This window comes from Suricata suricatta, chromosome 16 (genome assembly GCF_006229205.1).
Source record: "Suricata suricatta isolate VVHF042 chromosome 16, meerkat_22Aug2017_6uvM2_HiC, whole genome shotgun sequence".
Taxonomy (NCBI): domain Eukaryota; kingdom Metazoa; phylum Chordata; class Mammalia; order Carnivora; family Herpestidae; genus Suricata; species Suricata suricatta.
In genome coordinates, this window is record NC_043715.1 from 26,581,008 (window position 1) to 26,601,032 (window position 20,025).

The 20,025-nt window shown below is 42.7% G+C and overlaps 1 protein-coding gene across 2 annotated transcripts in view; it reads right to left on the bottom strand.

The window, feature by feature from the left end:
• Positions 1 to 20,025, bottom strand: part of NUP93 (nucleoporin 93) — a 102,664-nt gene that overhangs the window by 40,664 nt on the left and 41,975 nt on the right. Inside the window, exon 1 of one of the 2 annotated variants that reach the window (XM_029925301.1) lies at positions 7,461 to 7,601. The exons of the other annotated variant lie outside the window; for it this stretch is intronic. The gene's annotated coding sequence lies outside the window, so the exon portion shown is untranslated. Of the gene's footprint in view, positions 1 to 7,460; positions 7,602 to 20,025 lie in introns of those variants that run through there. 2 annotated transcript variants of the gene reach the window in all.

Genomic DNA, 20,025 nt, shown 5'->3' on the forward strand with positions numbered 1-20,025 from the left:
CACTGCTAAGCCGGCAGCTGACGTCACCAGCCGCACCAGGTCCCAATGCTGCCGGAGGGCCTCTCACTGCGCATTTCTGCACAAGCCTGGCCCCTCTCGTGCAGCAGGTGGCAGCAGACCCTGCAGGAGTGGCTGCGAGCCCCACCATTTGCCAGCGCAGCAGATCCACAGGCCCGCAGGCAGCTCTAGAGCCACAGGTGGCAGGCCCTGTCGCTGTAATATGGCGCTGCATGGGCACCAGGCCATCTGTCACTGTCAGGCTTCAGGGTCCCATTTTGTACATGGTTTCTACTACTGGGCTAAACAGAGGGTCACACAATTACGTGACAGATTTGGGTCCTTTAAGGCAAAACAAATCACTTGCTCCCATAATTCAAATTGTTTTAAAGGACAGTCTACAAATTCTCACAGGTTAAAGCTACCTCAATGTGTCCAAGGAGATGCTAAACCTAAGAACACACAGCTCTGAGTAGTGCCTCCTTCTGGATCCGTGTAGAGCCTTCCAGACAGCACTGACTTAAGGGGGCTGGCGTGCCTGGTCTCTGGTCTCTTCAAAGGCATGCCACTCCAGGTGTGGTGAAATTCCATCTCACCTGTCTGTGCCTTCTGGAAAAGCCACATGCCTTCGAAAGAGCCATTCACACAAGTCCACCTAATTGCCTTTTGTGGACCCCTTCCTATTATCTTCTCCAACCCACAGAAGAATGAAGGGCAGAAAGCGAAGGAAAAGTAATTAACATACAACAAAAACCCACCTTCCAAGATTTTCTGTGCTGAGTAAAGAAAGTAAGAGGTGGGACTCCCCATGACCCAGAAGGGAAAAGGTTTTGAGAAAGGGGACATGCCATCCCTGTGTGCAGTAGTGAGGGGTGCAGGAGGGCACAGTATACCTCCCTTGTCAACATAATGGAGGCACATATCTACTAGATTCACCAAGTCATGAAGCGAGGGCTGCTCATTAGCACTTTGGGTTACTGTCCTTGCAAAGTAAGGCTGAGGTAAGGGCTGCCCCCCTGGGAGGGCCATTTAAATATTGTGCTATTGCTGCAGGGAGCCCAGGGCAGTCCTGTTATCTATTGAACTCCAGCCATCCTGGAAAAGGAAAGTGCTCTGTTCGGCTCAGTCATTGGGAGACTAGTGCAGAGGGGGATCAAGTAAATGAATGAGTAAAATCATAAACGGGGGCCATCTGGGCACTAGGGAGGAAAGAAAGTGTTTTCAGCAGGACACCCCTCCCCTCCTCCCAAATCCAGCAAAGCCCTGCAGTAACCTTTCAGGGTTGCAGAAATAACTTTCCCCTGCTGGTCACAAGAGGTCCTGGGAGATGACGCGGCTTGCTCAGTGCTGGTAACCCCAGCACTTCACGAAAAGCAAGCCAGAGCCGGCATCCTAGTGAGAGGGGCCATGATGCGGCAGGACTGCATGTGCCAGGCCGCAGTGGGTGGGCCTCTGCTGGCCACCCTCCTCTCTCTCCACTACTAGAAGTGGGGCAGGGAGGAACAGGAGCATGAGAAGCCAAGGCAGAGGGGGAGGGAGGGCGGCCAGCCAACTGTTCTGACTGTTGAGGTGGTCGCATGGGAGAAAGCAAGGACAGCAACTCTGAACATTTTATCTCCCTGAGCCCCCCCCCCCCCCCCCCCGCCCAAAACTAGTACACTTGCTAGGGCTAACCTTCAGGGACATATGAACAGGGGGAATTCTAAAAACGGAAACTTCAATCTAGTTTTGCAAATCGTATGCAACAGTGTGGCAAAGTATGTCTGGCTTTAAAAACCAGCACCAGGACCCTCTCCTCACTCAAGGGCATGAAGACATCGAAAAAATATTAATCCCAGAGCCACCTGAAGTGACAGTAAGATAAGGAGGATATCCATTAAGCAATGATAAAAATGTTTTAATGTATCTTTGAGGAACCAATTTCCATCTTGTAGATGGATCAGTCCACAGTCAGAGAACTGAGGGTACTCAAACCGCACTGCAGTATAGGATGGGCAAGCTCCAATAATGGCCTTTGTCATGGCCAACGTCCCCCCACTATCCTCTAGAAGAATTCACTAAAACAACCTCGTATTATATTTTAAAAAAAGAAAGAAAGAAAAAACAAGCCACGGAGCCCTGCTTTGCTATCCAGTGTCTTTTCCCTTTGGAAACAGGAAACAAAAGCAAGATTTGGGGATTGTGAGAACAGAGAGCAGAGGGTGTGTCTCCGAGCCAGTCAGGTGGGAATCGAGTGGTTTTGGCCAGGCCGTTTCTACAGCGCTCAGGATTCGGTTCTACTTAGCAAGCACAAGGCGCTGCTGCTAGTGAAGACAGTGCTTGAGAACCATGTGTCGTATTAACGCCCTACTGGCACACGGTGTCAGTCACACTGCGGTCAAAAATCACAGCCCCTCCCGCTATGCAGCACTGCTTAGGCCTATGGGACTGGAGCACGGATCAGCATGGCTGTCACAGAAAAGGGAGCTTTGGTTTTGCTGCAGTTTCTGATTCAGAAATTCTTTTTCAAACATTTGTCTGGAGTCCACTAACACAAGTGAGAAACTGTTCTTTTATAACTTCCAAGGTCTTCCATGGAATTTGTCAGGGTCCGCTTCCGCCCTGCTAACAGTACTTACGACTGACTCTAAAACCTCAAGCCTGGAAACGGGGTGACTTTACCCTGTCAGAGTTAAGGGAATACCACAGGCTACACTGCTCACCACTAATCACCATGGGCACAAAAAACAGAAAACACTGCTTAGCTGGAGTGGTGAGTACAAACAACAGGAGCGAGAGCAAGACCATTTTACGAATACAAATAGGCTGAAACTGACCCTTCGCCCAGCCCACCCACATTAGGAACAGGGGCAAGCCTGCGCCGCGGGACCCCTCATGCCCACAGCTGGAGGAACGTCGCTGGGAGGGCACGTCAGAAGGCCCGGCTCCATCGAAGCTCAGGGCAGACAGACGTGACGCTCGTGCCCATCCCAGGAGATGCGCACTTCCTCCTCGGAGCTGAGAATGGACCTAAAAGCTCAACTGGCAAAATGCCTTATGTTTCAATGTTTGTTTATAAGTGATAAACTTATAAATGTGTATCAACTACAACACAGGCCCGGGAAGACTCAGGCACAGTTCAACTAAGTCCTTTCCGGCAAGACTGAGTAGGAACACCTCCATGAGCTCTATGCTGCTAAAGATAGGTTTTGCCGAAAGCTCAGTCCATCAGGCCCATCAGTCACCAGCAAGCCCACAAAGAGAAAGACAGGGACTCAGATGCAGACAGCAGCATACATAGCACAGCAAAGATCCGGAGTCAGGTGGCCTGAATTCAGGGCACATCGACTGCTGTCCAGATGTATGACCTTGAGAAAGTTATTGAACTACTGTAAACCTTACTTTATCTAACTGCAAAATGAGCTGATTATACTTCATGAACTCTGAGGCCACCTCCTGAAATTCCAACTTCATGAGAGATGGGAACAGGTAAGAAATCAGCAAGGTCACTACCACCATGACTACAGTTCACTTCCAAAATAATCGATACCATGAACCACAAAAGAAATGAACTTTGTTTCTGAAGGTGGCAACATGTATTTTATATATAAAAATAACCAAAGCCCACACAGAGCGAGAATGAAAACCAGACTCAAAAACAAGTAACATCTTTTCAGAGGAAGGCTAGCTTCATCTTGTCATAAAGGAGACTCATACTGTCCTGTTTTCTAAAATCCATCCTCTACTGGAAGAAGTTATGTTTCTACATTTTTTTTAAAAGAAGAAAACATAAAGCAAGGAGTTTCGAAAGCACTGATATAAAATACCTATTTAAAATTTATTTTCTCCCTATCTGTCACCAATTTCTTACAAGCAACGATTGGAAGCTATTTAGATATAAATGCTAATTAAGTCTTTACTTCAGGAAAATCTCAAAATTTCTATCTTCTAACAGAACAACAACAAAAAAACAACTGTAAATTGGCAAAGCAGTGCCACTAGAGGTGTCCTCAAACTTGATTAAAGAAAAATAACTCATGCGCTCCACCTCTTATCACAGTGTTCCTGGTGACGCCATTTTAGTCCTTCCTCACTGCCATCTTAGTGCCACGGAATGTTTCTAGCGGGCTGGCCGACATGTCTGCTTATCTACATTATGGCACTCCCAGAGCATTCAAGGATTTGATATGAATGCTTTTTTTTGTAGCAGAAAGGGCGAGCCCCCTGACTCTTTATTAGCAGCTAGGATAAAACTGCATGAGAAAACCGAAGAGTTTCCAGATTGAAGAGATTTGGGGCTCCCCTACAAGTATGAGAAAAAAGAGCCTCTTCCCAGGAGCCAAACTTGCGTAGACCATAGTAGAGTAGAGGCAAAGGAACTGGAAAGCAGCTGGGTCTCTGCTATCTCCCCGGATTACATAAAGCCAGGGAAAGAAAATAAGATCAGAATCTTCAGCCAAGTTTTACTTTAAAAATTTCAAAGGAAGGCTTTGTGACACCCTTCACTCCATCGAACCAACCATTTTATGCACGCAGAGCTGCAGTTAAAATGGGAGTTCTAGTTTGCTGCCCCCAAACTCTCTTATTTCTAAGTGCAAGACTTGTAAAAATCAAGGGGAAAGAATCCCTCTCCAGTCTACCACATATCTAAACAATTCATATAATAAATGTCCTTCCCAGGATTACAAAAATTGTATCGAGATCTACACGCTTACGCTGCAGCCCTGAGATTTATGTAAGATTTATGGGATCTTTGTAGGATTCTGAACAGGGCTTAGAGTAAGTGAGCCTCCCTGCTTCAATGAAGAGACTCCTGTGCAAATCCTCCTCTCCCTTAGTTTCAAAAACATCTCTCCATTAGAGAAAACCAGCATTCAGTGAGTGGGCCGAATAATAGCAGGAGCAGCTGGCTTTATACATTTGATATCAAGTTAACAGGATTCTCAGATACTCCGTTCTGTGAGGATTCAACTCCTGAAAACGATTACTAAAGCATTCTGAGCAAATTCTTCACGGTACAGTTTACTGTAAAATACAGTCACTATGCATTCTTCAGGGTTAAGTGCCTTTAAAAAAATAAACACACAAGGCAAAGTTAAAATCCACTTGTTTCCTCATAGTAACAGCATAAAGGAACAAAGGAATAAGCCAGTCAAATCCAATTAATTTTAAGAATCAAGATCTCTAAGCTTACATTCACAAATAAGAGTTTTCCACAAGTAGCTTTGAAGTCACACTATTAATTAAACAGAAGACACTAAGAATTATCCCCATTAAAGATAGTGAAAGTCTCAATCTATTGATCTTTTAGGACAAAATCTTGTTTTGTTAAAATGTTTTTTCTTATATATTTCAATCAGCTACTGCAGATCATGAACATGGAAGGGTTTTCTTCTAAACACAAAACAAAACAAAAACTAAACTATAATCTAGCAATTTTCTTTAGGAGTGAAAAACAAACTGTAAAAGACCATGGAAAAGAAGCCTGAACTCTTAAATATAGCATATTTGGATTTTTTTTTATCCCAAGTGTCATTTTTACCTTTTGACTAGTAATAAATTCATACCTCTCATTAACTTAAATTACCAAAGAAGAATGAATTGAAAGCATGTGTTAAAATAATTCATATATAGAACCTACATTTCAAACACATATATATGTATATATATATATCTTACACTTGGTCTCTGACACACACATAGAAAAATACCTCCAAGGACCTCTGTGTCACATCTTTAATATTTGCAGCATTCATTTAAAAGTCTATTTTGTCCCTTCAACCAAAGATGAATTTTCAATCTCTCCCCGCTATAGGAGTATATGAGCAATACTTACTGTAGACAAAAGGATTCCATTTTCTTTCTGAGAATATTCTCCACCCTCTTAGAGAACTCTTCTATGCGGTGTGCAAATTCATTTTCCGAGTTTTACAGTCACAAAGCTCTTGTGCCACAGAGCTGAATGTAAATGAAACGGCCCTGCAGCTGCCTTCAGAATGTAGCTCACCTCAACCATGATACAGCTAATTGTTAAAAATGGTGGCTGAGACATTTTCCATACATTAAATTAAGGAGCTCTGATGAAGGCGCTGGCATCCACCCACTTCAGACAAAGGAAAATAATTTGCAATTGTACCAAGGCACGGATAATTGAGTCATCTTCCACACAGGGTCAGTGTTAGAGGTTTCCTCCATCTTTACAAAATGCAAACCACAGCTCATTGTCTCATCTCAGAAATCAATTCTTTGCAATGCTGCGCTGGGTCAGAGTTTTAAAGGAATCTTAGTCGTGGGGAGATCCAGACCTCCGATGCCAAGATGAGCGAAACCCTCAGTTCCTCTGCCTCCCTGAGCAGCTCTCCTCCACCCCCCACTTGACAGCTCTTCAAGTCTCCCTATTGTTAAGAGTACAGAAAGTCCCCCACCTCTGAAGAGAGCTTAGTCTCTCAAGTAGGTGAGCAATTTCCAAGTCCCTGCTTCAGAAAGAAGTCCAGACCCCACAGGTCCCATGGTACAACACATTCCTTGGGATAAAAAGCTACACATCGCGGTCTTTTTCTGTCGTTTGTAAGGAAAGACAACAAGCAAGCTGCTTTTTTAATGCTGAATTGAAAGCATTTTCATCTCTGATATTATTAGCCAAGGTACTAAAAGTGTTATAGGCATCATTTATCATTTTATTACCCTCCAGATAATGCTTACATGACTTAGGAAGTTTTCATCTCATGTGCTGAAATCACATTCTCTACACCAAAAATGTGAAATATGCTTAAAGGACTTGGGCTCTTTTGAGGATGAATTTAAGAATGAAAAAGCAACTACCTTAATTTAAAGTGCCTACACTTGATAATACTTAAAAATCCACATCTTGGTATTACTATTTAATTCTTCTTATTTAAAGCCTTATGCTAAAGCATTTCATGTGAGATAATCCCAAATACCTCCAATAGTACTTTTTCTTGTAACAAAATAGAAATGACTGAATTAAGGCATCCTAGACAGACAGACAGACAGACAGACACACACACACACACACACACACACACACACACAGATACCTATAATCCCAAAGGTTTTAGCAAAAAGAAATACTATTTTAATATTTTACCTCATATAAGAATTCTGCACTTTACATGCATTAAAAAAAATCCTTAAAAAAAAGTCCACACTACTTACTACTTAAAGATGAAGTCTGCAAAAATCTGAAATAGCCAACTTATTTAAATCTTTAAGCAAATACCTCTCTGCCCCACCCAATGGATTTTTTAAAGAAAAAAATATTAGAATGACAAGGCACAAATCTGAACAATTCTCAGGAGAATCAAGTACTTTTTCTATCAAAGGAGTTAAATCTTCTGATTTTACCTTGAAATTTTAAACAAGCCAAGATCTTGTCTTTCAAAGGGACTGCGACAACACGCTGCCGCTCTTATTGACTAGGATGCATTTATCCTAATTTCTTGACAAAACATAGGTAATCCTACCTGCAGCTCTCAAATTTTAGGAGTTACAGACCAGTCGATGCTGTTGGTCACCGCAGCTCTTCCGTACCTTCCATGTGGGATGAGCTCCGCTGGAACCAGTGCTCAAGTTTTTCCCACTCCCGACAGCCAGAATTGAGGGGGTGTGGGGGGGAGGAAGAGGAAGGGAGAGAGGAGAGGAATGGAGAGAAAGGAGAAAAAGGAAGAGAGAGCATCCTGCAAATGTGACATGACTGAAGCAGGAAAGAGTCCAATTAGACAATGAGACGGCAGGGTCCCCTTAAAAAGGGTGTCCTGCAGCCCCTGGGGCACAGCGTCATCTTTCACGTTGCTCTGCACAAATTCAGAGAAGTCAGCTATCAGTTTGAAAGCACAAACTGATGGGAGTAACAGTTTATAGGTTACAGAAGGGTATTTTATTGTTAACGGACTGTACCAAGTTAAGATTTAAGAGGGGGAGAGACAACATGTAGGCAAGGAATGCTATGATACTTTTCTTCTTCCGACCCAAGCCACTGCAATTACTCTGATGTGAATTTTTTATGACTTCCGACATCTTGCATGGTTAATAATCGCTTCAGCTGTCATGTTTGGTTAATGTGGAAAATGCATTTGCTGCATTGTGATGCAATGCTGTGGCCACAGATTGTAACACCAGTTGTGAAGCTGGTCCCTTAACTGAGCAGCAGGAATTTGCACATGCCATGATGCTAAAATAAATGGTAGTTAAAAGATTTTATACAGCAGCAGACAGATCCTGCCATTTTAGCCTACAGGATGTGTAGATCCAACATACACAAGCATCTCAGATCGCCGTGCCCTCATCAACTGCACCGTCCTTCAAACATTCACCATCTTAAATGTTTGGCCTCTCAGTAGTTAAAAGATTTCAATACTGTTTAAATAACTATTCAGATTAATTATAGCTTTGAAGAGAACTGAGGCTATTTTGCATTTCAGGAATATACAGCCAATGAAACTGTCAGTGACACAGGAAAATGCAGACCTTTTATTAACATATGCTCGGCTCAACTGTCACTTCTTTGTACAACATTTAGGGGGAAATATATGATGTGTAAGTAATGAATATTCCCATTCTACCATAATGGTTTTTAAAAGAGCTCCTCAGACAAGGATTTTTCCCCCTCTGTGTTTTAATGTATAACCTGAAAATCAAAGATTACATTAAAATACTAACATATGCTTTTCATTGTCACTAAAAGAAACTCAATGTAGCAAAGAACTGTGCAACTGCAGGAAAGCTTGTGAAAAAGCAAAGATCAAACTGCACGAAGAAGCATGCATCAGAGGATTAAAGTCAGGCTAGTCAGGTAGTGGACTGTCATTACCATGCAGATTGCAGGACAAAAAAAAAAAAAAATCGAGAGAAAGACCCTTCCATCTTCAAAAACAAAAACCACAAATCCTACAATTGCAATATGTTGGGTGCAAAGCCAACACCTATACTGCAGAACAGAATGACACATGATATCTGCCAATTTTGTAATATATTTTCATACAAATATTAACTTGGCTACTTAGCATCTAGAATTTGGCTACTTAGGCTTCTTATTCATCTACAGTCATCATTCTGATATTTAAAGAAGCAGAACCAAGTTAGACTTTGTTGGTTTGAAAGAAAAACAATTAATATAATTGACTTATATTTCTTACATCAGAACTTTAGCCAGTTAAATGCTCCGAGTTGAGATGTTGCAGACATTTCTGCCTTTATGAAAAATATAACCGAAAAAGAATGAACATAGGAAGGAACACACTGGTGTCTGAACAGTGCATAACGATGAAAGAACTTCTGCTACTAACATAAAAATCAACTCATGATTTCCTTTGTTTTTATTCATTGTGATAACACCAAATGCATAATTTGGAGGTACATGTGTTAACAAGCGCTGTAAAGCGGAAGAGCATTCTAGTTTTGTTTCTTGGCTTAACTTAAAATTAACTGCACCAACAGTGCTATTAGGTGCCATAGCAGACATCACAGTAGTTGTAGCTAACATTCAACAATTCAAGCTTTGCAAGCTTTTTTTTTGTTCCAGACCCAATGCAAGGTACCACTAGGAGCTCAGAAATGGCACGAGGAGGGAGGAAGGGAACGTGTGCTGGGGGTAGCTTTGAAATTAACCAGGCTCAGCTTATGCTCCAATTACCGAACAAAAGACAATCCTGGGGGACTTCTCTCTGAACCAGTGCAAGAAGCAAACTCTTTTGTTTCTGATCAAATAAATACTGCATTGGAGCAGAGTCGGTATGCAATAGGAGTCTCTGCCTGGGGATGGAAGGGGTAAGAAAAAAAAGAAACCCCAAGCCCCCGTGTGCTTAAGTCAAACCATTTTACTGATGGTTAAAACCCATCTGTCCCAAGACAGACATCTGAAGTTCACTACAGGAGAGTAAGAAAACCCACTTTCATTATTAAAAAAAAAAAAAAAACCATCTCACTGCGTCACTATTAAGACATTTTTCTCTGAGAGTACGGCCAACAAATAAATTAACGGTATTTCTTTATGTTAGAATAAATTGTTAACAAGCTTGGACTCTGTCTTCCTCCAATCTAGAAAAACAGAGGAGTTGCAGGATATTCTGACTGCAAAGGACCCTGGAGCAGAGGGTACAAATAAGTGTTAACTAACCTGCCTCAGACCCCAGGGGCCTGAATACGTATATGGAGATCATAAAAACACCGAAAAGCAGCCACCTTACAAAAGAGGCACTTTTCTACTTGTTTTATCACTAGCTGAACATAAAGTGATCAATTCCTAAATGTTTTTTCGGCAGTCCATTATTTATTTTTGTTTTGTCTTTATATAGACCCAAGCACCGAAAACTAGAAGAAAAAAAGGTAGACTAGTAGACCTAGTCTTTATTAATATAAGGGATAAAAATGGGCTTGTTTATATAAATGAAGATCATGTGTGATCCTTTCTACCGAAGGGATCGACACCGCATTTCAAAGCCCTCCGCGCACCACACTATTGTGAACTACAACAGCTAGTTGCACACCAAATACCCACTCCATAAAAATTTAGACACCCAAAAGTATAAGGACAGACGGGGCTTATTGGCACGAAGTGGATTAAGGTCTCTGTGTATTTGAAAGATCTCCTCATTTCAGGTGAGGGCTTGAATTCTCAAACAGTATTCTATGCAAAATCCAACAAAGCACACCTTTACAACACAGTTCCTTAGAATTCACTATAATGAGACTCTTTGATAAAAAAGCTTCAAGTTTGTTATTTCTATATCCATCTCTCTATAGAGCCTACCAATCAGTCCATGAAAGAACTTCTCAGCAAATGACAGGTATAGGACAAAGATTTTTCCTAAAAAAGTAGGAACACTTTATCCAATTTAAGGTATCCAGATTCTGAAGACTCTCTGACCTTCATGTAGTTAACTAGTTTGAAAGATTTCTGAGCAGGAAAAAAATGGGGCCAATTTCCTTAGGCCTACACTTGAAACCCAGTGAGGATGAGACATTGCTGAAGGTGTGGCATTAGTATTTCTTTTTTGTTCTACCCGTTATCATTAATAAATAGGATTATAGAACAGAAAAGGGAAGCCATTGAAATTCTGTGGTTTAGCTAAAATTATAATAATAATCACCAGGCGAAATTACCATGTTCAAGTGAACAACTATGAAGTTCTAAAGTACCATGACAATATGCAGGGCTTTAGCCAGAAATCAGACTTTGACAGATCCCTGATGAGCTCTGTTCTACCTTCTGCCAGGTTCACTGAGCTGCTGGGAAGAGAAAGTAATATCACTGGTGGGTAAGTGCTTTTAAGAGTTGGGAATGAGAGGCCATGTGAAGTTGGGCAATTACTGTGCCCTACCCCCTAGCCTTCTAAGGCATAGCTGGATCTGGCTTCCCTTCCCTCCATCACCAACCTCCTCCTGGCTCCTCTCTCCTCGCTGAGACCTTGTTCCTTTGCCCCATGCTAACCAATTTCCCCTCCGATCCATCCATTTTCACTGCCACAATTCTTACCTCTAGACCAGAGGCTCTGGAAAATTCTGTCTGGAGCTATTTTCTGAACAGTGCTTCTTATCCTATTTCTAAATGTTTCAGGGGCATTTCCATGGGGATGTCTTGCCAGAACATCAAAAACTGAAATGAAATCTCAACACTCAATCTAGTTAATCTTCCTAACTTCTCTGCCTCGACCAACAGCACCAATCCTTCCCCTCGTTACAAACTTCAAGTTATTTCTGAACATCGTTCTTGAGCCCGTCAGGCACCAAGTGTGGAAGATGTTTTATTCCAAGCGTCTCTCACATATCTTTTCCTCTGCGTTTTCTCACCAGCCCACCTGGTCCTGGTATCATCACCACGCCTGGATTATTACAGCTGTTTCTGAGCATCACCTCAGCAGGTACCCCTTCCGCTGGCCAAGCCAACTTCCATAGGTTTCCACACTCCCCTCCTTCTTCTTGACAGTTACCTGTGCCCCAAAACTTTCAACAGCATGTACTGCCTACACTCCACTGCGTGGCAGTCACTCCTTCCACATCTGATACCCCGTCCCTGACAGATTTCATTTCTTAGCACGTAACTTCTGTTCTCACCTCCCTGACTTTGGTCAGGCTATTATTTTGGTCAGGCTCTTTCACTTCCTGTAAACCACACCCATTTAATCTTTCAAAGACCCATTCAAATCCTACCTGTTCCAGGGGGGTCTTCCCCAACTACCCCAGAATTCATTCATCATTCCCCACTCCTCTCCTCTCAAGTCCCAAGCCATCGAGGACTTCTTACCATTCCCATTCAATTTTGTCATTTTACATGGTCTTGGATGGTCTGGTCCTGTTATAGCAATGTTAGTCCGTCTTGAATCTCCACGTAGAAGACGATGAACTTCCAGAGGACAGTATCCAGAATTTATGTTTATACTGATTATCGTCAGTGCCTACCATAACGCTGTCCTTAGGGGGCACTCAACAAAACCACTTCAATGATTTGTATTTGTGTTTACTAGACCCCACCCAGGTAGACACAGGTGACTACTTAGAGAGAGGACCTAAATATTACTTTCGCTTGTTGTTTGTTCTTTCAAATCACTTTAGCTCCCTGAGATCACTGCAGCCTTAGGTAGGAAGATGGATGCTGAGGTGGTTCTTGGCCAATGTGCTGAGGCACCGAACTCTTCTCTGTGACTAAGCATCATTACCAACAGTATTCAATTCCAAAGTCAGCTTCCTTTTCCGTTGCATCTATCTAGTGCCAAGGAGGTTCAGGGAAGATGAGATGGTCCTGGCCCAAAGTCAGTGGCGTGGCATTCATAGCTGATCTGTCCTGACAAATCAGCTGAGAATGAAAAAGCAATCTGCTAATTTTATCAATGACATTTCACCTTGAGTATTGTTTTAAGTGAGGGCCGCTAGATTTAGGTAGTCAATAAAAATCAGCTGATTTCCGCATGCCATTATTTAGCAGTAAAACAAATTAAGGTTCTGATGCTCATATGCAAACTCATCTGCCCAGGGGTCAAGAAAAAAAACAGGGAAAAGAAAGCTCCCTCTGCACGGAGAAGGTGAGGAGTTCCTGCTGCCCCAGGACAGGGTTCTGCCCTGGTATGCCTATAAACCAAACAGGGTGGGAGCAGGCTGCAGAAGTAGGCCCGAACTTAACACACCACGGTGGACAGAATTTCAGAAGTAAGATTTCCACTTCAAACACATTTTCAGGAAGTAGTTCCCCAGTAAATGCAGTTGCTAATGGAAATAGGCTGAAATGCAAGGGGGAAACATCTCTCCTTAAATATTCCTCCAGGGCAATTCACTGCAGTCCCAGATCTCAGAAACTCAGAATGAGGAGAGCTTTCTATCAGTCTGTGGCTGTCTGTCTGTCTGTCTGTCTCTCTCTCTCACAGCATCTATCAGCCTCAGTACTTAGATAGAGGGAGCAAGCAATTTTGCCAAGCACGTGCAGATTATGTGAAGAAGTTCTATCTCAATAAATACATATGTATATTGTTATATATAACAAAGTATATGAAGACTCGTTAGGGTCATAGCCATGAAATTTATTTCCCTACGGCACAGGTTACGAAGACAAGGGACAGAGAAACTCAGATTCTGGCCAAGGTCACACAGCGACCCAGTCTACGTCCTGGGTTCAGGATCTGGATTTCTAGCTTACAGAACTCTCTGCGCAGCAGTACGCGATGCTGTACCGAGAGAAGCTGCTGGAGGACGTGCTTGGGCCCCAGGCTCCACGGCACCCTCAGTTCTTACGTGCGGATAATGGTGGCTACAAAAGAAGGGCTTCTAGCTTCCTAGTTCTTGTTACCCAGGTACTTTACACAACAGATGTATTTCTTACCAGGTTGATTGTAAATAGAATTCTTTTAAACAAATTCTATTTTTAATTCAGTAGGGAAGCTGTTATTTGAAAGAATTCTAGAGCCAAATATCTCCCCAAGATTTCCTTTGTAAGTGCAGATACTCAGAGTTTGGAGTTGCTTACTAAAGCAAGGTTCATCATATTTTTACTATGATTTTAGATGAGAGACACTAAAACTTTAATTTTCATGTAATTTTTTTCTGCACATATTTTCTATTTCTACTATTAGCTGGAAAACACTATAAGATCAGAAAGTGATTTTTTAAAAAAGGACCCTCAATAGAAAGAAAAGGATTACTAAAATTATCCAATCCTCAATGACTTGAACAGGAAAAAACTGTATTCCATTATCTGGTCAGATTTTCATATTCACTGCCATACAAAATACAGTTCCTGAAATTTTTCTATGAAGGAAAATTATAGGCAGGATTCCATTTTCTCATTAATCCTATTATAAAGTTGAATATGGCATTCCTCAATGCAATAAATAAAATGGCATTAAGATGTAATAAAATTACACTCAAGAATGTAAACCTTAAGAAAATTATAAAAAAAATAATGAGAGGAAAACTCATATGAGAAGAGCAGCAGAATGAACGTGACATAGATCGCAAGTGGCGGAGCCACACGATACTGGCCGTAGGAGAGGGGCCCTGCCTCCCCCGCCCCCCGCCCGGGTCAGGACAGATGGCCAAGGCAGGTGAGACAGGCAGCCCTGTCTAGGCCCCAGGAACTTATGCTGCCTTATAAAACACCTGGTCAGGTTTTCGTCTCGGTGCTGCATGCCCCTCACTCTACAACAGGAACACAAAGGACCTGCAATTCTGAAATTTTTTAATGAAAATTAGCCTGATTCTAAAACCTGCTTTTCCCATCCCGTTCTCTCTGCCAGCCTTCCAGCAGTGACATGGGTGGAAATCATTTTAAAGACAACGGTCCAGTTTTATTAACATGCTTCTTACCACTAAGTCCTTCAGCAAACCACTATGGTAGCTAAAACATTTCCAGTTCTACCACTTTGCCATCCTTAAGTTGATACTGGCACACGGCAGGTAGCCAAATCCCCTCAGGTGACCGTAAAACACTGAGAATCTAGTTAGGATGCGGACTGTATCATATCTACTCAGGGTGCTTAACAAAGCATCACGCACAGGGTTAAGTGCTTATCATATATTTATTGACTAACCTATAAACTGCTGAAGGATATCATTTAGAAGCTCCAGAAATGTTTACACAAGTGCAGACTGTCATCAGCCTTCTCGGACTCTGGTGCTTCTTGGCAAATGTACATTCAGAAATTAATCAGAAGTGTTCCTGTGAAGCTGACTACCTATGTATTATTCAAACTTAATCTAATTAATTTCTGTTTAGGCCTTACTAACAAAATGAATATGGTGAAATACAGGTAAAATGCCTCTTAAGGCTACCTACATATGATGTCTAAAAGGAAGAGGTAATTAAGTCTAGTGGAAAGCATGCTGGTCTTGGAGTCAAAGAACTGGGTTCCAGCTAGCCCTGCACAAGCCATTCACTTCTGGTCTCGGTCTCCTCATCTATCAAATGGAGAAATGACACCAGACTTACGTGAAGTACGGATGTCCTATGTATCTTCAACTGCCTATATAATAGAATTACTCCTCAAAACAAAGAGAAGCCATTTCAAATGATTTCTAAGACACAGGCTGCACATTTTAATACATTTTTCAAATATGCAGACTGATTTAGACATTTCCAAGGAAATACTTATTCTGCCTCTCTGCTTTCTCTCATGGCATCTGTTGTTACTAGCAGTGAAGGAGAAGTAAAATCTAATGCCATTAACAGTAGACCCAAGATCCCTAGGACTCACTTAAGGCGGGAGGAGGGCACACAGAGAAGCAAATGTAAAGGTAAACAAAATGAGGATGAGGGGAGATGAAGAGAAAGGTAGAGAAAATCAGGTTACTGAATAAAAACAACAAGTCCATCTTTCATCTCTCCTGGCTCCTACTGATGGCAGACAGTGTATTTAATCTGCTGAGAGACCAGATTTAAGGCCTCCCTTTGGCATAGTCCATCCATGAATTATTAACATCTGCAGAAGCAACTGCACATCCGCTCACAGCGATCAGAGAGGATAATGATGATTAACAAAGATGGGATTATTAATCCCTCCGCTTCCCTTTCCTGTCTCCCTCCCTTCTTCATTCCCCTCTGGGCTCTGACTGCTTTTTAGGTGGAGTATTTTGAGCAACAGCCTCAGCATCAGAGTCGATACCTCCATAGTGAAAAAGTAATCAATGACCAATTATAAGTCGTAAGTTTTTAATATATATAAGTTTTTCAGATACATTTCATTGACCACTGTGACCTTCATGGAGCAAAGATACAAACAAGGGCGGTTACAACTTCTTGATGGACTCAAACACCAAAAAGAGGAACACACTGCTTTGCAGGCTCCAAGTGCAGGGTGGTTGGTCTGCAGGTGGATGAAGTTTAGAAGTTGGCAGAGACAGCTAGAAAAGCAGGACATACCTACACTAGACTTCTGCCATCACGAAAGTTGGTCCATTTCAAACCGGAGGGCTTGGGGAACAGATTCTGGGTCTTGTCTCCAGAGATTTGGATTTAGCAGGTCTGGGGCTGGGGCTTGAGAGTTTGCAATTCTCATCAATTTGTGGTGATGCTGATGCTGCTAGTCTGGGCACCACCCTTTGGAATAACCAACAAAGACTTTCTTTCTGTTTGCCAGAGGTATTCAGGGCATGAGAGGAACGGAGTAGGAAATTAAAACCAACCTGAGGCAGAGAGCTAATATGAAAACAGAGATGAGATCTGCAGCTCCCTTCCCTTCCTAACCCCCAGTGAAAAGCTCAGATGCCTGAAGGGCTCTGCAATATGTCTGCTGCTCCAAAATAAACCCCATTCCCTAACACTCCTCCTCCCCCACCAAGAGACGAGCTAGTTGGATGAATAGTTAACAAATGGAGAAGAGCACACATGAAACTGGGAGCTAGATTAATTTTTAACTTAATTCCTAAAACACGAGAAGGAATTTCAAATATTCTCCTTCCTTTGGTCATTTTCTTCCCCCAAACTCCCTCTTCTTAGGATCCGGTTTTAATGTAAAACCAATCCTCAAAAAGAATAAATAGGTCGTAACACCCTCACCCAAAACCTTAGTTTGCTAAGTACAGGAAATTCTTACATAGCCTCAATATCAAGCAGAGGCAGGCACTTCAAAACAAAACAAACAAAACAAAAGCAGATTATCAGCAGAGGCTATAGCAAAGGGCCCAATATAAGGAGATGCACTCAACATCAGCCTTGCTCCACTAGAGGAGCAAACCCAGGCAGGTTAAGTAGATGGATAAAACTAGGTTCTGCGGCTCGCGGCTTTGCAAGTGTAACTGAAAACAGAAGTAACGAGAGCATATGAGGAAGAGGCGGCCAGCAAGGCCGGGCTCCCACGGAACCCATCTCTCCACCTGGCCCAGCTCAGCCTCGCACCCGGACTGGGCTCACTCCACACAGCAAGACAGCCGTGGTGGTGCATGCTGCAGGCCACGGGAACCGTCCTCAGGGCCACGATGTCACAGCTCACAGATGCTGGGGGAAAAGGAGGTACACTCCCCCATTAGCAATAGCTGCCCGCAGTCTGAACCATGCGGGGGGAGACGAGCAGAGAAAGAGGGACGCAGAGGACGGAACGAATGGGAGAATGAAAGGAAGACGGGAGAAAAGATAAAAAACAGACAAAAAGAATGGAAGGGAGGATAGCAGAGCCTAAATTAGGAAGGAAAGAAACCAGGAGGGAGGGAGAAAAATAGAAAGCAAAAGCTGGCAAAAACAAAACCAACACAAAACCTCAGCCCTAATTGGCTCTCAATCCTGACAGTCCGATCCACCTAAAGTTTCAAATATCGCATGCACTCCAGTTGGTTAGTTTGTAGTTGCTTGGCCCCAAAGACCCACTCAGACAGCAAAAACATGGCTGATAGGCTCTATCTGGTATGACGAGTCTCAAGACACCGAGCCCCTTCACAGAAAGGGCGTCTGGAAACTACTCAGCAGCAGCAACAAACACCAGTATCGTTTCTGTTCTGAAGTGTGCCACAGACGGGAAAGTGAGGTCAGCCATCGTCCAGGTCACGGTGTCCCTCTCCTGAGTAACATTTTCGTCTCTACAACTGATTTAGGCAACTCACAAATCTTCCATACAGAAAGGAATACATGGAAATGTAACTTCGAAGAAACAGCTAAGGAAAGATAAGACCAAAACATCAAGAAATGACCAGTGACAAAAGACCTAGCTTAGTGTCTTTGTAAAACAAACAAAAAAACAAATCTGCAATTTACCCAACTAGTCACCTCCCACCATATGCCTGCCTCGGCAAAGCATGACAGTAAGGACACGAAACAAGGGGCGCCTGGGTGGCTCAGTCGGTCGAGCGTTCAACTTCGGCTCAGGTCATGATCTCACGGTTTGTGAGTTCGAGCTCCATGAAGGGCTCTGTGCTGACAGCTCAGAGCCTGGAACCTGCTTTGGATTCTGTGTCCCTCTCTCGCTCTGCCCCTCCCTTGCTCATGCTCATGCTGTCTCTCTCTCAAGGATACATAAAACATTTTTAAAAAGTGAAAAATAAGGACACAGGGCAAGCATTAAGAAGTGTCTGGGTTCAAGACCCACCTTTGATAGTAAGCAATCTCTCTTGGTTTCAATATCTTTTCCTAAATAAACAGAATGCCAACACCCATTCAACCCATTCCACCACGAGGAAGAAGATGGCGATGGGCAAAGCCCATTGCAAAGTATCACACAAACAGAAGAATTATTATGGTGTACCACTCAAAGTTCACATCATATTCCTCGCTTGTTCCTTTCCCCCGACATCTTCCAAGTTAGGACAAAGTCACAGATAACCCTTCTTTCAAATGGTTTGAGGGGAGCAGTGAAATGACATAACAGTCATTCATGAAATCCGCATGTCTCAGATCCCCCTTCACACGTTAGGAGGCTTTTCCTTTACAGAATAAAGGAAAAGACTGTTCGTCATTTTGTAAGAATTGACCAATTCCGAACTATGAGGGTCATTTTTATAGCCAATCTCTAATGCACACTTCATCTCCCCATTGAGTCAATTTTCCTTGTCACTTCAAACTGATGTTCTATAGTCTCAACTACCTGGTCAAGACAATCCAACACTTCCAAATGCTGGCTGTTCTGACAACTTGAAGGGGCAATACAGTCGGTCAAGAAAGTGTACTCAGGGACCATTTTCTATGTTCTCCGAATTAAGCATGTCTTACTTTTGTAATTAGGGGAAACTGAATTTTCTCTCCTAAAGCCATTTAGTTCCCACTCCCACTCTCAAAATCCCAAATTTAATGTCTTCTTGTCATTGACTCCATCAGGCTTCACCCTCTCTTCCAGTCAAGTCCAGGTGGTGAAAGAGGAGGGTAAAAATCTTTTGCAGACAGTGACTACTTCTTTTCTGACCTCTCTAAGCCTGGCTCCCTCCTTAAGCAGAACACTCTACCAGCCCCTTGGCTAGATTCTAATTCCAACTTCACACAAGAGACTGGCCCCAGGCACTCGCTGAAGGCTACATACATGGGAGTGCCTAGCTGTGACCTACTATGAACACCGCCATGTCTTTTCAGCTCCCTGCTTGGCCTTCCCTTCAAGATTCTGTTATGTTAGTCTGCACTGATTTATAAGAGCCGTTAGTCCAAAGAGTGCCAATTTGCATGACTCCAGGTCACCTCATGGTTCTGTTGTCTCCTAGAAGTGAATAATTTTGCTGTAGAGAAATTCTTTCCTGTATTCTGGAGCACACACAAAGCTGAGGGCCTTGTCTGTGTCTGTAAAAACCAAACACACATAATACCCTTAGACAGCCAAATTATATTATAAGATGCAAGATTTCAACATTCCGGCACACTGCCAGAGCTTAATGGCCAGTCAGATGCTAAGTAAGGAAATGGGCCTGCATTAAACCTACAAATAAGTCAACAATCAATAGTTCAGGATTACAGTAAAAACTTGATGTGCCCTTTAAATTGCTTCTAGCATCATTCTCCTAACTGAAGCTCCGCTTCAGAAGCAAAGCAAAACAAAACAAAGATGATCAAGCAAGAAGCTGAACACAACCTATTTTCACAAGCACAAAGCATTGGCATTTCGAAACTAAAAGCTACTCTAGGATTTCACAGAAACC